Source organism: Ailuropoda melanoleuca, chromosome 1, assembly GCF_002007445.2.
Source record: "Ailuropoda melanoleuca isolate Jingjing chromosome 1, ASM200744v2, whole genome shotgun sequence".
NCBI classification, from domain to species: Eukaryota; Metazoa; Chordata; class Mammalia; order Carnivora; family Ursidae; genus Ailuropoda; species Ailuropoda melanoleuca.
Genome location: NC_048218.1, coordinates 120,758,399 through 120,774,183, shown reverse-complemented (window position 1 = coordinate 120,774,183; position 15,785 = coordinate 120,758,399). Strand labels below are relative to the sequence as shown.

General features: G+C 42.3%; 1 protein-coding gene across 4 annotated transcripts in view; it reads left to right on the top strand.

Annotated features, from left to right (window-relative positions):
- SUGCT (succinyl-CoA:glutarate-CoA transferase) overlaps positions 1-15,785 on the top strand; it is a 706,709-nt gene that overhangs the window by 658,343 nt on the left and 32,581 nt on the right. The window lies entirely within an intron of this gene.

Sequence of the window (15,785 nt, the reverse complement as noted above, 5' to 3'; positions counted from 1 at the left end):
AAACTTTACATCGGAATCTGGGGATGTACTGTATGGTGATTAACATAATATAATAATAAAAAAAAAGAAATCACAACATGGACGAGCCAACTTCTTGCAAATTTGGAACCGAAAGTGGGGATACTAAGTATAACCACCCCCCCCTTTCTTATTCTTCAGAGTTTAGCCTGTTTTGCTCCAGAAGTTATATAAATGACTGGATTTTATTTACTTTTTCATTCCACTTTGTGTTTGCTACAATAAGAAATTTGAATGAAATTTAAAGAGTACTTACGATTCCATTATGTTTTTATTTACAGATTATGGGAAGTTGGAAATTGGTTACATGTTTCTTTTAAAAAAAATCTATATTTACCTATTCCAAGTAGTTAACCATAGTGAAATAGAATAAAATACAGACTTTTATTTTCCATTGTGATTTTTTTTTTTGAAAACAAAGCTTTTTTTTTTATTATAATTCATTCCTTTTCTTCTTCTCCTTGCTGCTCATGGTCAAGATCAAGCAAGATTCTCCATCTGGCTTCATGACATGTAAGAGTAAAATGAAATTACAATGATAGTAATAGTAAAAAACAGCAACCATTTATAGAGTACTCACAGCTATGTCAGACCTTGCATTAAAGCGTTCATAGGTATTGTTCCATTTTATCCTCATAACAGCTCTGGAAGTAAAATGTTCCCATTTTACTGATAGGAAGATTAATCTTAGAGAATCTCATGTATGTTTAAAATCATACAACTAGTGTGTAGCAGGTGTGAAGCCAGGTTTTTTTTTTTTTTCCTGAATCCAAAGCCTGTGTCTCTATCTGCCTATAAGCCTCAGAAAGACACATTTTCCATTTACATCTTAAGAAAATCATTGTATTTCCTGTGGTCATCCCTTCCCTCACGCTGTGTCTTCTTATTCCATCCTCCAGAAGGAAACGAGAGTCCATCTTCCAAAATGATATTTTTGAACCATTAAAAATAGTAGACACTATTGTTATTAATTTTGGCAACTATTAAAAGAGTTACACAAATAAGGCGATCATACAACTAGGGATGGATTCTTTGGGTAAGCTAAAGAAATCAAATAGTGGTTCTGAAGAAAATCAAATGGTAAATGTAAAACCATTTCTGGCATTTGTGCTATTGCATTTGGTATATTTTCAAATGCTAGTTTTATTCAAGTGTATAAAACATATTGTTGCAATCCATAGTGGGAAGGGTGGTACACTGATTACATTTGCTTTTGGAAAAAGAGGAAAAGAGTGATTTATATTACGTTTTCTTTTTTTTTTTTTAAAGATTTTATTTATTCATTTGACAGAGAGAGAGACAGCCAGTGAGAGAGGGAACAGAAGCAGGGGGAGTGGGAGAGGAAGAAGCAGGCTTCCAGCAGAGGATCCTGATGTGGGGCTCGATCCCAGAACGCCAGGATCACGCCCTGAGCTGAAGGCAGATGCTTAATAACTGAGCCACCCAGGCGCCCCTATATTACGTTTTCTATCCATCATCTAGAAAGGTCAGCTATACAACACAAAGTTTATTCACTTTCCACATGAAAAGCAATCCATCGTAGTAGGATGACAGAATGGAACATGGGATTGTGAGTCGATAGTATTTTATTCATTGTTTCCAAGATGCTGATCGTAATCACCTAGGAACTGATGACTGCCCCAGAGAGAAAACGAGTAGACTTCTTCCTGTCTTCCAAAGGCTTACGAATGTTGGCAGCGTCATACACCTTGTGCATAAATATAACATTGGACATAAAACTAGAGCAGGTGTTTAACAAAAATTTTAAGCAAGTGCATAAATGAACAAGAAAGTATTGGTGTATTGATTTTCTCCACTCTGGATAGAATGACAGCTCCATGAGAGCAGTCATTTGGCATTCTTAGTCAACCGCTATCTCTGTAGCACCCAGAAAATACTTGCCACGTACTAGATGCTTAATAAGGACTTCTTAGATAATGTGAACTTTAGGAGAAGGAATCAAGGGAATGTTGCACCTCCCTGGCATCCATTTCTACATCCATGAGGGGGAAATAGTGGGATTGTCCACTCTCCTCTTAAGACTATCTCTGTCTAAGCCATTGCTCTTCTCAGACAAAAAAAAACATTCATCTAGTGTAATCAATATTGCGGGTGATTCAAGGACTGACTATCTTAAGTATGAGCATCTGTTAGAAAACATGATAAGGCACTCAAGGACAGAGTCCTTGTCATTTATATGTTCTGAATGATGCCCAGCTTCCCATGGGTAAACAGTGAGTCCTAAATTGCCATAATAAAAGATCAGTGCCATTGCCATAGAAGTGCGCTGTGTTTCTCCCAGCTTGAGCGCAGAAAACAAATGTTGGCACCATGGGACAGATTTTGCACCCACGTGGAATAATTTAATTCCACTAAAAATGCTAGAAATGTTAAGAAAACATGTTTAGGGAAAAAAGCAGCAGAATATGGGGGCATGCAAACCCAGTCTTTTTCATCTGAACTCCAGGATCCATTTGTTTTCCATTGTTTGCTGTACTTATTCTGGATCTGTTTTCACTTTTATTTGTGGTCAGCTTGATATGTCTACACGAAAGCACACATCAGAAGTAAAATGACTGTGTCTTTTTATCATATGACTTCAGACAGTTGGACAGTTTTAGGACTCACTGGCTCCTGGATCAGTTTTCCCATGCCTGCTTGAAGCATGCTAGTTAACATACTGCAGAGAAAAAAGGCATGGTCTTTAAAGGCACATGAATCCAACCCATTGAGCCAAGCTCTGGGCTCAAACCCTGCCCTCAGACCTTCAGGCATAGCCACCCTTCACCCCTCCGCAGCTGAATTTTACTCCCCCGAAATTCTCCCATAGTTTTCATTGACTACAGTGGGACTCATCTGGGTGTGTCCAAGGGCAGAGTCTGGTTGGCTGCACGTAACATACTGTTTGAGTTGGGGTGCAAAGCCAAAAAAGCATTGTTTACTATTTATATGGGCCTTCACCAATCTTTGGATGCCAAAAGCGATGAGCTCACTGCTTCTGAATAACTCATTCATCAAACCAGACATGAACAGTTTTCTTCCTTGGGTTTCGTTAGAAAGAAAATCATTTGCTGGTTCATTGCCTGAAAGCCAAAATATGTTTGGGGTTCTCCACTTCAACCCAAGCTGACAGCCCACACGCTGACAACACCTCAATGCGAGATGGCTTGCTTTCATGTGGAGAGGTGTGTGTGTGTAAGCTGTTATGGCCACGAGGGTATGAAAAAGACTCTGAGATGGACCTGAACCTTCTCGAAGTTTTTCTTCGAAGTTCAAGTTCTTGGAAACCATTTGGGGAGCCATCACTTTGGTATCATCCGAATGTGAACCCAGCCTAGAAAACTGTTAATGCCTCCAGTGTCAGAAATCAGTATTTCTTCTGTATAGTTGATTTAATGGCAGTTGTCATTTGTTTTATGTCCTTGTAAAAAGAGTACATATTCCTTTGGGGTACTTTTTAATATAAAAATGCTAGTACATTGCTTTTGAACATACTAAATGATTCCATGTGTGTTATCAAGCTATTGGAGGAGCATGAAATGAGGGTGTTGTTCTGCCTCGGTCTAAGATCATTCTGTGTGTGTGACACATCATCTAAGGAGCCTGAGAGACAAACACCACAAACACAGCAGTGAGAAGAAAAGGCTTCTTAAGTAGTGCATGCATCTTGGAAAGCACTTGGGGAAAATCCTAGAAGCAATTGATAGATATACTTCCAAACCCTCAAATATCAAGCATCCAAATATATTGAGTTTAATGAGATCTTTTGTCTGTAAAAGAAAACTAAAAGGTTAAAAAAATTTCAAGTTTACAAGTACCTACAGCTAGATATTTCGAACCAAATTCCAGCTTTTAAGAAGGGGGATGTCTAAACCCTACAACACTGCTGAGGTTTTGTTCTCAAAGGGTTCCAGGTGGTCCTGAGTAGCCAGTGCGTTTCATCAAACTTATGGTCAAAAGTTGCAGATGTTCAACTCCAAATCCATCCTGCTTTAAATCTACTTTATCCTGTCCATGCTTCTATGAATGTTGAGAGTAATTTCCTCCTGGGGAATTCTTTGAAGACTGAGATTCCATTCAAGACAGCCACAGCCTTCTCTAAACCATCATCATTGTAACTTCCCTCTTCAACCTGATTTTCCTCTTCGCTCATTGCTGTTACTCTTCTCTATAAACTTTATAAAATTAGAGGAACTCTGATTTAATGCCCACCCTTGGGGAATTTTAACCTGGTTTTGTTGCTCCCTCCCCTTTTATTTGTTTTGTTAGGAAAAACATCATTATGAACGTTTACCTTGAGATAGGGTTCTAATTTCCACAGATTTGGATTCAGAGAGGCTCCACCACTTAACCAAACCATTTTTAATGTCATGGAATCAGTGAAAAGTGATAATATTTGTACAAATGCTGGGATAGGAACCCTGGAGTAAATGAATGGGGCCACTTGAGGCAGGGGCCAGAGGGTCTGGAGCAGCTGCTGCAACGAGTGAGATGATCAGAAGACTCATGACCTGTTCCCCATGTACTGCCATGGCACAGCAGTTGGAAATCTCTGGCTTCAATTCTGCATATATCAATTTCTTGATCTATAAAAAGGAGGTAAGAAAGAGATCTACTACCCATTTCTTATAGTTGTAAAGATTAAACGAGGTGATACATGTGAAGCCTTTAGCACAATGCCCATCTCCCAGAAGATGCTCATAAGTAGTGGCGATAGTAGAAATAGCAGTAGCTTATCGGCTGTTATGGTAACTTCGTTTCTGTATAATCTCGTGAGTTGGAGAGGATCATTGACAAGCCATAGGCCAATCCTATATACATCTTCAAAGATCAAGTATGTGATTTACTGCTTAATGGTATAGAATCTGAGATCTTGATGTGAGGCCTCACATGATAGATCTTCAATAAACCCAGACTAGTGAGGAAGGGGAGGGCAGGTTGCCAAGGCAGGTGGAGTCTGGGGGAAATTACTTCGTTTCTTACTAGAAACAAGCAAATTGCTCAAGGACCAGGCCATACAACTAAAACTTAGTCAATAAGGTGAAATTTAGGAAAGGAACTATGGGCCCTTGAGGAAGAGCCTACAGAAGAAGCTGCACAGCCAGACAGAAGCTCAGTAGTCTGATGAGGCTAACTCGGGGGAGTTTGAATGGTGATGGAAGGGCTGTCTGGCTCATGTCCCTAGGCCACCCCAACCTTACCCTGTTTTCCAGCCAGAGAAGCACTAGAGTAGGTGGGGGCAACACAGGGGCTCAATTCACAGAGGCATTCCAGGCCAGAGAGCTGGTTGATTCCCAAGTGCATCTGAAGACTGGCCCCTGGCATCACGTGCAGATAGAGGACATCAGATATCCAGCAGCAGAGGCCTAGGCAGTCTGAACAAGTGGGAATGGCCATCTGGAAAACTAAGAAGGCTTAGATTTGTAAAAACTGTGTTCAGCCAAGTCTGGATTATCTGCACAGAGGCGTCTCTATGCTGGGGCACGTCTCCTCCCTTCTAGCCCAAATGGTCTACTTCCAGCCATGCTCCCCAGGGACATTGACTCCATTCCCCAAGCCTTACTCTTCTGCAGTTTCACAAAGCCTCCTTGGTTTAAATTCTTTGCCTTCCCATTGTCCAAGCCTAATAAGGAAGTCAGTCAGCTGTGGGTTGGGATAAGAAGCTGGTGGTGAGGAATAACATTCCTCCAAGGGCCTTTTGATCTTTAAGGGGCTCTAAGTGGCCCAATTCCCTGCTTTTATGCAAAAATATCTCTTGTATGTGTCATTCAAACCGACTGTTTTCCTTTCCATGAATGTAATTGTTGTCTCTTGGAGACTTTATAAGAAACAGAATGCAGGCCCATCCCAAAGTCAAGCAGAAGAGGAAAGCATATGACTTGACTTTCCTCGCCTTCTAGACCTGTCTTTTTTATTCACTGATATCTGTCTTTAGGAGTCAGGTATTTCAATGGCAAGTGAAGAAGCCCCATGGTAATTCTTGCCTAGTCCTGACTCTGTCTCTGACCAACTGTGTGCCCTTGGAAAGGCTGTTTCACACCTCTGGGCCTCCGTTTTCTTATTTGGGAACTGAGCACATTGGACTTTATGGGGTAATTTCATAGGCAGTGTTATTACTGTTAAAAAAGTGATTTTGCCAATGAATACACCTGATTTTAAATCTTGGTTCTGTCACTTTGCAAAGGTGACTCAACTACCTCAGAGCCTCAGTTTTCTTATCTATAAACAAGGTTGTTATAAAGATTTTTAAAAGATAATGCTTATAAAGCACTTACTAATGCCTGAATATTTTGAATGCTGAATAAATTTTAGCTCATATTATTTTTTCCATCTGTGGTTTTCCTTCTAGGTGTGAATTTTGCATAAATCTATGATTTTCTACCATATATGCTAATATTTCTTTCCCTTAGTTTGGGCACTTTAAAATGAGCAATGGTGACACTATATTTTATTATATATATGTACATTTGTGTGTGTACATGCATTCTCTCTCACTCACACACACACACACACACACACACACACACAGACAAAACAAAAAGATAACTGGATTTCCTCTCATCAGCAGAACCTAGGCTAAGAGCTATCATACCAGCATTTGGTTCCTTAAGCTCTTGCACAGATCCTTCCCTTTGAGTCAATGGCTCATGGAGATAGCAGTTTTAGAGCTGAGGAGGTTGTTAAGGGCATTCTTCAGCAGCCCCATTGTGTGCAGAAGCAAAGGTCCTCTCTAATGTGGAATGAACAGAATCCTGATGACTGAGGTCATTACAACTCTACAGTACTAGCTATGTCCATTAACCTCAGACTGAGGGCCTGTCTTGGTAGAAATATACAAAATAGAAGTCAGATAAGAGCTGTATGAAGTCTTGCAAAGAAGGAGTCCGAGAAGCCAATGGGAGTGGAGTGAGGGAGAAATGTTTGTCCCTGGCATCTTTTCAGAAGAGAGGTTCTTTTGACAGGAGAGGTTTGGAGATTATGAACCCATACCTCCATCATTCAGTATTATGTTTCCCATAAAAAGTGGAGTGGATTTTGATGCAATTAGGTAGCTGGAGCATCTTCATTTTTGTGTATGGCTCAGGTAAATCTAACTTCTATTTATTTATTCATTTACTTATCATCTATTCAAAAAAACATCAGTATGTACCTGTAATTGGCCATTATTATGCTAGATGGTAGAAGTATAGATGTGACTAAAACTGGATCTCTATCCACAAAACCTCACAGTCTTGGAGGAGACAGAGGAAATCAGCACTCTCAGCATAGTGGGTTGGCACTGTGATAGAAGTATACAGCAGATACCATATGAGCACAGAGGAGGAACATCAGAATCACTGGGGAGGCAGGGAGGGAGGATCTAAAGAAGGTAGCAATGGAGGAGGGCAGTGGTGGAGACATATTAGAGGGACCTTAAAGTATGGAGTAAGTGGACTTAGAGTCACAGTTTTGATGGGGCTATTAATCTAGCAGTGCTACCATCCACTCCTGGAAGGATACAAGACAAAGAACTGCTTGGTGCAAAATAATGGTGACTTTGGGGGGTACCCAGGTGTCTCAGTTGGTGAAGTGTCTGACTCTTGATTTTGGATCTGGTTGTGAGCTCAGAGTCGTGAGATTGAGCCCTGCATCAGACTCTGTGCTGGGCATGGGGCTTGTTTACGATTCTCTCTCTCTCCCTCTCCCCCTCCCTGCTCATGCTCTCTATTAAAAAAAAAAAAAAAGGTGACTTTGGTTTTAACCTTGTGGAATTTGAGGATGTTGTGGAACATGCCATGAAGATAACGTGTCCAGAAGACAGCTGTCATTTATGGAGGTTGAAGCCATGAATGTGTATGTGGCTCTTCAATAAGAGAGTATATAGATTTAAGAGAAGTAGATCATGGCATACCTGGGGAATACCCATTTTAAGGGTTGAGAACGGGAAAAAGAGATGATGGGAAAGAAAGAAAAGGAATAGCCACATAAAGAGGAGGAATACCAAGAAGACTTGTATCACCTGTGCCAAGAGACAGAAACCTTCTGGAAGGAGATAGTGATCAGCAGCGTCAAATATCACAGAAGGAAGATGATTGCTAGGTGTCTCTATTACTCATGTAGGTTTTTTGCTAGCTAAGAATATGTTCATTCAAGTTTTCCTAAGCAATAGTGGCTTTATGGCAAGTACACACTCAGAGAATGAAGTACACAGGAACCCTATTCATGCAGCCGGGTTTGGGGAGAATAGGAACTTCTATTCCTTATAGAGTATGGAATACAGTTTAGAAACCAGAAGCTTGTTCAGGATACAACACAACTCTTGCAATCAGGATATCTTGTTGCCTCTTGAAGGTACTACAAGAACACAGAAGAGGCTTCATGATCCCTCTCCAGGCTTCCTGCCATCAGCCCTAACTCTTTGTTTCTCTATGGAGGTCTGCATGCTTTGGCTCCACAACCATGTACTGTCTCTACTGGTCTTTCAAGGAGAAAATCCAACCGGCCTAGTTCATCCCCATTTTTCTAAATGGAGAGGGACCTCATAGTCGATAGATTGTGGAGGTCTTGGGTCACTTGTATACATCTACCCCTTGATTGCAGTCAGCTGTCGCCAAGGAGGAAAGGCAATATGGCACCCAGACCATGATTACTTCTTCATAAAGAACCACCAAGGACTTCTTTTTTTTTTTTTTAAGATTTTATTTATTTATTTGACAGAGATAGAGACAGCCAGCGAGAGAGGGAACACAAGCAGGGGGAGTGGGAGAGGAAAAAGCAGGCTCATAGCAGAGGAGCCTGATGTGGGGCTCGATCCCATAACGCCAGGATCACCCCCTGAGCCGAAGGCAGACGCTTAACCGCTGTGCCACCCAGGTGCCCCAAAGAACCACCAAGGACTTCTTTCCTCCACAAGGGCCAGTAGCCTTGGAAGATGCGTCCTGCTTTAAAGCTTCTTCTTTATTACCATGGACATGGGTAATATGGAAGTCTTAGCATACCAGGAAAAGCAGTTTCAATGGAGTGGTGGAGATAGAAGCCAGAGTTTGAATTTTAGTAGATTGAGGATAAATGGGAAGCAAGCTAGTAGAGACAGGGAATATAGACGAGTCTTTGAGGGAATGTAGGTCAGAGGTGTAGTACTGGAGCTATTGGACATTTGCTTCCAAGACAAGATTGTGCTGTAAGATATAAGATACTTCTGCATATATATATCTATGAGAGAGAGAGATAAACATAGGGCATGTATGCACAGGAGGGCAAGATTGATAGAGTGGGGTCCCTAAAGAACTGGAAGGAATCTAGAAAATCACCATCATTCACTTTGTCCATATCTACACTTGTCATTGGGCTTCCCTATCTGATATTGTTGAGTGTATAGAAATTCTGAGAGAGAGATGGAGGACTAAAATGACAGTGAGAGCATGAAGAAAATGAGGGAGTACTGTGTGTGGGTAGCTAGAAAGACCAACAAGGATAAGAAAAGAAGAGTGGGAAGGTCAAAGAAAGTGTAGAATTAGTAGGCAGGAGTTTGACCAAATCCCCAAGGGACAGGTTATGGGTCTTCTTGGATGTTCTGATGAGTCCAGGGGTTGCATTTTTTTCTCTGGCTGCAAGGAGAAAGACAAAAGCAGGCCTTGGTTATGATGTCTCTCATAACTCACTACCATAGCAGGCAAGTCCCCAGATATTCTAGAGCTTTTTATTTTGCATCAATAAATATTTACTGCTGTTGTATCACCTCAGTGATGATTTTTACCATACATCCTGTCTGAATTTCTTGGAACAATCCCTTTTAAAAAATTTTAATACCAGAAATAATCCCAGTGGACAAGCCAATTAGGTCTTAAAAATAGAACCTTTGTTAAAAAGCCATTACAATTTCTCTTCTGGTGTTGGGCTCTGTCATTGATAAATTGCCCCCAGGCTCCTCTCTTAACGTCTTAGGTTAAGACTGTCTCTAGTACATACATATACCAGAAGCACTAAGATTTGTTCATTTAAAAATAGATCCAAAGGCAAACATATTTCAAGTGGATTTCCTACTATGGGGATTTCAAAAATTAGCACTGGAGAATGAAGGTGGGAACTGTAGTTTTACATTTGTACTTAGCAAATACAAGGTCTGCTCCCGTACTTTCTCCATTTCCTCCACTGAACTCTGCTACAGTGCTTACTATAAATATGAGTTGTAAGGGGCAGATTTTAAAAGCATTTGAGACCTCTGTTTTCTGCTTTGAAAGGAAAATGGGCCTCTTAACAAGCTTTTCTTTTCTTTTTCCTCTCTTTTCTCTTCCTCCTTCTTCTTTTGAGGCAAGGGAAAAATAAGTTATTTGCAGGTGAATATTTATATTTAATATTTCATTTCCTTTAAGTATCAGATCTGGGATTCCAATAACTGTGGACGAGAGAAGGGCCAGACAGCTGTCCCCGTCCCATGAAATTGTCCTAATTCCTCTTGACAGAGTCAAAGCCAATTCGTTTCCTGGTTTATAATCTTATCACTGAACAATAGCCAACATTTTTTGAGCACCTAGTAGGTGCCAAATACTGAGGATAGAAAGGGAATAAGCATTAGCCCCTTTCCTAAAAGCTCATGCATTAGTGGTGACTACCGAGTGGTTGCTAAATTAATGCCCCAATTCAGGTGGAGTGGACGCTCAAAAGAGAGAAAGTGACAGACAGCAGTGGATATAAAATTTCTCCCCCTTGTTCATTCAGGCTTATGACAAGCAGCTAGCTATATCCTTGATTTCACTCTGTGACTAGAGAGAGCAAAATATATTCCATGCTCAAAAAATGTTCCCGAAGGAAAGAACTTTACCTGTAGCTATGAAGCTGATTGATGTCCTTAAAGCCCAAGGGGTCTTCGCTGACAGGCCTGCTTGCCGTTTCTAAACCAAAAAAGGGGGCGGGTAAAAGGAAAGGTGTGTGTGTGTATGTGTGTGTGTGCGTGTGTGTTGGGGAAGCAGGGACAAAGGGGAGAAACAGCAGGTAGGGAGACAGGAGAAGAACCTGTGCAGATGAACTATTTTCCTAATGTTTACCTTAAATGACAGCTATGGGTGAGGCAGGAAATAATCAAGAGAGAACATCTGTGATTTAATATAGTGTAAATTAGTTGGGGTCAGTAATGCTAGCTGCTATAACAAGCAGCCCCTGAATCTCAAACAATTATTTCTTGTTTGCCCATCACAGTCCAATAGGGTCACGGGGAAGGGGACATCATCTTGTGGAGTCTTCAGGTACCCACAAGCTTTCTGCTGTGATGCCACCATCATGTGGTCCCAGGGTGACTGAATAAGGGGCAGAGATCTGTAATTGGGCAGGAGGAGGGAGGCTGTGGCCGGGTCTGGAAGTGGCATACAGAACTTTGCTTGCATCCCACTGGATGGAATCCAGGACTCATGGCCCAAAACTAATTACAAAAGAAACTGGGAAATGTAGTCTTCCTGTATGCCCAGAAGGAAAATTTTGGTGAACATATGGCATTGTCTCTGACATGTGGTAGTACTTTCATCAAGCTAAAATTGACAGTGATAAGAGTCCTAAAAAGCATACAACAAGTGAGGTCTTGCCCTTGTTGGAACACTGGCTGCCTTGTTTTGAGCATTACTTAGAAGACTTTGAATCTATATACTTATTATTTACATCTCTCTATGGCTTGAGTGAAAAACATTTCTGAGGTTTCAAATTTTCTGAGGAAACCTAACTTAAAGTGTATGGCATAATCTAAAGATTTTTTTTCTCTTTCCTTCCTTCCTTCTTTCCTTCCTTTCTTTCTTTTTTTCCCCTCCCTCCCTGCCTTCCTTCCTCTCATATTGATCACTATGTCCATTCCATGCAAAAAAGGGAAAAGAGAAAAAGAGACACCCAACTCTTGTAAAGTACTAACACTCCACATGAGTAAGGGAAAATGGAGGGTGGCCTCAAAAGGAGAAGTGTCCTCTCTGAAGGAAATACTTCCTCCCAGCTCTGTTAGAGTTGACTCAGCTCATTAAGCAGCTAGGAAGGTGCTCCATCCATCCCACTGTCCAATGGGTCAAAATAGGCAACCGTGGCAGCTAGAGGGGCTGTCTTCTTGGATTCAAATTACAAAGGTACTTTCATTCTCAGCTTGAACTTCCCATAAGCCCCCCGGCCTAGGAAACTACCTTTCTAGTTTAGCATCGTTGTAGAGATTACTAAATGACTACAGTAGAAAAAGTAAGGAATAATAAATCACACAGAAGTTCCAGCAGTATGTTCCTTTTCCCTTAAAACTTTATTGTTACAGATGATATGATTAAGGAGACTTAAGCTCAAAATGTAAAACCATAATAAGCAACCCAAACACTGTATATTTTTAATTCCTCCGATGGCGCAGCGAGTTGTCTCTTTAAGTTTTAAATGGTAGTTTCTAAAGCCTACCATCAAGGATTACTTTTAGCAAAAATCACAGCTGGCTTTGAAATTAATTTGAAAATGAACATAATCTATAACAGGTACATATACAAGAGGTGAAGTAATTCCTGGCATCCTTCAACTGATACACTATCTTAAAAGTTTAGGGCAAGGCATTTAGTATTCAGGAAAATTACACATCAGATTGTATTTTATGATTTTTTTTCCCTGGGAGTGTATGAACAAGCATTACAAACATGCTATACACCTGTAAGACCGAGCATTGTGGTGGGTAGCTAGGGAATATCCACTACACCAGAGAGAAGTCTGCACAATGAATCAGGCAGAGAACAGCTGGCGGAGAAATCAGATGGAGGATTAGAGCGATCTGTGGAAGGCATTTGAGTTCACTATAAACATTTTGCAAGCATTGGGTGAAGAAGCTACACTCTGGGCCTCACAACCCAAGCCCCGGCTTGCTGCAGGCTAGAGAAATAGTTCCAGAAAGTACACAGCTCAAGACAAAGAGATACCGCGTTGGGTTTTTGTTTTGTTTTGGTTGTTTTCCTGACTCAGGTGGTTTTGGAACAACTCACGAGGAGTCAGTCTTTGGAAGAACTGGCCCTGGGTTTCTAGTGCCTGGCCTCTCGGGTGCCCTGTCTTTCCACTGCTCCCAACAAGTGCGTTGCGAGACAAAGGAAGGGTATTTCTTTTAAGTTTTAAGCGTGTGCTGAGCAGGAAGGAGCCTTCGCCTGTTCCTTAGGGCAAAAATAAGAGCGCTGTGGTAAGTAACCGAGAACTTGGCCAAGAAAAGAAATATGTGTGAGGTTAGGGAAAGCGGGATGCTAGTTTGCTTTCCTTCACCTCCAAATCCACTAGATTTTCCATCTTATTTTTCTTTGGCACCTTTTACCTCTAATCTTTGCGTCATGCATAGTTAAAAAAAAAAACAACAACAAAAAAGCCCAGGTGAACTAAAAGGAATCCCCCTCCCCCATATAAACCAGGGAAGATGCTCCATGAGCTGGGGACTTAGAAGGAAGGGTTGGGCAAGGAAAGGGAAGCACAGGAAAGAAAAACACAAAAACAGTTTCTGGAGGGAACTCAGAGCACAGGATCCAATGGAAACCCACAAATGCAAATGGCAAAGGATCAAAGGTGAAGGGGTGTGTGGGTGGAAGGTGCTGCCCTGCTCCAAGAAGCATTCCTAGGTGGAGAAATTCCTCAGGACTCAGGCACCTGCTGCTTTAAGTTCAGAGCCTCAGGATGGGGGAGAGAAGCCTGAAGTGGTGCAAGGGGGTGGGGGTGGGGAGCAAAGAGGCTGCAGGTGACACCTCTGAGCTGCTCCCCCTTAGAGGCCAAAGCATCACTTCTCTGCTTCCCAGCTTCAAGCTGATTCTCACGTGGGGCCTCCTGGCTCTTCTATAATCGCCTGAAATGTGAAAAGTGCTTTATTTCAGGGAAAAGTTAGGCAGAGGGAGCTTGGCTCTTTACTCACCTTGAGGACCATTCCCCCTCCAGAGTGGATTCAAGTCCGAAGCTTCGGGCCTGCTCTCCCCTCCTCAACATAGCTGGAGGACTTGAGCTGCAAGGCTTTTGCCCACGCTGGGCAGTTCACCATCCATCTCTCCTTCCGTCCTGAGCAAGGGTGTCAGAAGGGGAAAAGCCGCGGAACTTAAACTTCACAAGAGCAATAGCAACAATACTTCCCTCCCCCCACCCCAGGGAAAGCCACCCACCACAGAGGGCCGGCTGGTCTCATGGTGGCCTTACTTCGATACCTCTAGCCCAGAGGTTGCCATCCTGCCACACCCTGGCAGCCAGGTCTTGACAACCAGTCCCGTCCTCCAGCTTAAGCTCCACGAGGACATTGGTCAAATTGTCACTTTGAAATTCACGCCTGGATCCTTATGTGGAATGTGCCCTCTGTCTACCCTCATCTCTTTGGAGCTTAAATCCAAACATTGCCTCTTTTGTTAAGACTCTGAAATAAAAATAAAACAGGTAATTGGACTACGAGAGAGCAGGAAAATAACAGTAACCAGCAAGTATAGTGTCTATGTTGACTTTTCACTTTGCTCTTAGAAGTGAATGTGTCTGTCAGTTCATTAATAAAATGAGGCTGCCCAGCATTCTAAACTCCTTGGGGGTGAGGACTTGTCACCCACTTTCAGCCCCTTGTTGGAGATCAAGCAGCAGAACGAGCTGGGGGCTATCAGACCAGATGGTCTGCGAAGCTAGCATTTAATATTGCTACAACACTGAGTGCGCCCGGCCTTCCCCTGCCCTAGCGGCACAGGCAAGCAGCCAGGTAAAGGGGGATAGGATAGAGAGGGGCTTGGAGAGCAGGTGTGAATGCTGGGACTTCCAAGCACCCCCACCTTTCTCTCTTTGCAGAGAAAAGAGAGTCTATTTTCTCCCCCATTACTCTTTTTTTTTTTAAAGATTTTATTTATTTATTCGACAGAGATAGAGACAGCCAGCAAGAGAGGGAACACAAGCAGGGGGAGTGGGAGAGGAAGAAGCAGGCTCCTAGCGGAGGAGCCTGATGTGGGTCTCGATCCCATAAGGCCGGGATCACGCCCTGAGCTGAAGGCAGACGCTTAACCGCTGTACCACCCAGGCGCCCCCTCCCCCATTACTCTTACTTTCTAAGCTGTGTCGGACTCAAGAGAAAAATTTTGACACTTCAGAAACACAATATTGAGTGAAAACAGCCAGGTACAGAAAAATATAGTATGAAAATTAACCATCTATGTTAATTTTTTCGAAAAGGTAGAAAACTGTACTGTCCACTGTCATGAAGATCCATTTATGTAATACAAACTGGAAAATGCATGAGGATATGCGTCAGCCTGATAATAACAATAACAGCTACGTCTACCATGACCACAATGCCCGATTTCATTGAGAACTTTCCATTTGCTGGGTGCTGTTCTCATTAGCTCACTAAAGCTGCTGAGAGGGAAGGGAGGAAGTGGGCGTGAGACTTCAGTCGTATTCAAAGGGAATATAGCGAAATGGCAAAATGGTCACAAATTACAAATTTGGGTGGAGTGCGCTTTATTTTCTTTTCGGTATTCAGTGTGTTTGAAACGTTTCCTAATTAATTAGGAGAAGAAAGCAAAACCCATAATGAAGGGAAACATGCAGTCTTTGGGTTAGAATGTGCCTCTTCGGCCTAAGCACATGGCCTCTCAACCTCCACCCTTGGAGTGTGTCCCCACTTACCTTCACAGTGCTGCTTGGGTTGGGTGGAGGGTCCGTGCTTCTCTATTCTCACTCCCCAGACGCTGCATCTGGTCCCACACCTCTCGGACCCTGTCTGATGTGTCTTGCAAGTAGCTCCTTCATCCATCCCGGAAGAAGCATTCTTAATCACTGGGCCCCGCTGAGGCCTCCGCAGC